Genomic DNA, 2,322 nt, shown 5'->3' with positions numbered 1-2,322 from the left:
CAATTTTTGCTTGTTCTCTGTTTTATCTTCTTTAACCCCTTGTGTTAACAAATTTCCATTGAAATTCACTGCCTTTTCTTTCAATTAATTTTGAAAATAATGAAGTATTTAGTAGAATTACTTTGTCATTATCAAGCTGATGTTTTGGAACTTAAATTAACATGAAGTTTTGATGGAAGGTTTTAATTTAAATCAAATCAGTTTAAAACAGTAATTTAATATCATAGAACCAAGGGCAAACCCAAGCAGGATGGTGTCCAAAGGGTCAAGCAGCCTTAACACTACCTGTGTTTCCTTGTGTGCATGAATGTAATGTAACATAACGACACTTTTCAGTCATGAATGACCACAGGATTGTTCCCCTCCGAGGCACAAATACGAGCAAGGGTTGTTTATGGAAGACCAGCAATCGCCCATGCATACCAGCCTCTGCTCTCCATACCACTGGTGTTATCCAAAGGAGAGGCAAAGGCTGATACAACTTGGCTCCAGTGATGTCGCAACTCATTTCTACAGCTGAGTGAACTGGAGCAACGTGAAATAAAGTGTCTTGCTCAAGAATACAACACATAGCCCAGTTCAGGAATCGAACTCTAACCACTGAGCCATGTAAGAGGTATTAAAATATATGTGTACATGTGTGTATGTTCATGTATGTGAGTGTAGAATTTTTTAGTCTGTTTTCTATAAGAAAAGAAAAAAATCCATTTTTGAAAGGTAGAGCAATAAAAAAGACTTACCCAAAGTAGGTTTAAAACAATAAGGTGAACAAATTCATCAAAGTGAACAGGTGTTATTTAGTTAACAGGAACAAAACAAAACAAAACAGAAGGAGGGTAGTGAACAAGTGAGTGAGAAAGGAAACAGAAGTGTGTGGAGGGGGAGAATTATTTGTATTTTGCATTTTAATTCTCCCACACAGGACACATATATGTTTTCCTTATAGCTCGTTAACTATGAATTACAAAGTATGAATTACAAAATGGTTAATGAAAAACTAGCAGTGCAGAAGATTCATTAGCTAGGAAATGGACACTATAATACTCAATTGTAATTACAAAAAGAGAAACAGAAAAGAAATGGAGAGGTAGATGGGGAGGAGGAAGAGGAGAGAGAGAGAGCAGAGAGGAAAGAGAAGAGAGAGGAGGAAGAGAGGAGAGGGAGGAGGGAATGAGGAAGGAGAAAGAAGAGGAAGACGAGAGAAATGAGGAAAAGGGAAGGAAGAGGAGGAGGAGGAAAAGGATGAGGTGGGCAAAGAAGAAGATGAGATGAGGAAGAAGAAGACTAAGAAGAAAAAGTAGGGAAAACGAAGACAAGAAAGATGGGTGAGGTGGAGAGGAACACAAGCAAGGAGGAGGAAGAGGTGGAAGGGTTGGGTGGGGTCACGCAAACAAGGGGGAAAATAGAGATGGATTCCCCTCACCGAAAAATGATCCGAAAATAATTTTCTTTTTTTTTTTTTTAAGGGGGAAGTTAGGTGCAGGGGAATATACTGGCCATTAACTCATTGGTAACTCCTTGCATGTAAAGGTTTCTAGAAGAATGCCCTGTAGTAGTAGTAGTAGTAGTAGTAGTAGTAGCAGCAGTAGTAATAGAAGTAGCAGCGGCAGGTGCCATCACCCCACTAACTGTTCCTCCTGGAATACTGGTTTTCAACATAGAACAACAATGGTGGACTTCTACATGATTGTACAGCCCTGCTAGAAATATAATAACCAAATCTCCAAATCACAAACCAACATCTTTAAAAATGAATGAAAGGAAGAATACATTGTACAATGTAGTCTTCACACACACACACACACACACACACACATACTGCATCTCATAATGGGATGACCACAGCTTGAATGCCTGCTTTTGATCAATTGAGGCTAACCTGGGGTTAAACAACAAAAAACAACAAGATAATACAAAAGTTGAACAGAGGTCCATAGGTACGGTGATGGATGGGTGGGGAGGAGGCAAAAGTAATACAAGAAAAAATCAGAACAAAGAAAAATTGAAAAACAAATTCATTAGGGCCTGCAGCCCAAAATTTCATTGAAATATGGTGTGGAAGGAAAAGTCGGAAAGGGTAGAAATGATAATGATAATTATGATGTGGAATTTACAAACAAAAATAAAGAAAAAAATACATAAATGTAAAAAAATCACACAAAAAAAAGAGAGGGTAAAAAAAAACCAAAGAAACAAACTTAAAAAAGTGGAATTCAATATTTTTTAGGGAAAAATATATCACATTTAATGTAGAAAATGAAATGGTGTAAGCAACATTAAATAAATTTCTGTCATCCAGTGTAATTTCATTAGCTTTTGTTA

This window comes from Octopus bimaculoides, chromosome 9 (genome assembly GCF_046866305.1).
Source record: "Octopus bimaculoides isolate indiv1 chromosome 9, ASM4686630v1, whole genome shotgun sequence".
Taxonomy (NCBI): Eukaryota; Metazoa; Mollusca; class Cephalopoda; order Octopoda; family Octopodidae; genus Octopus; species Octopus bimaculoides.
Note: the sequence above shows the minus strand (reverse complement) of the source record.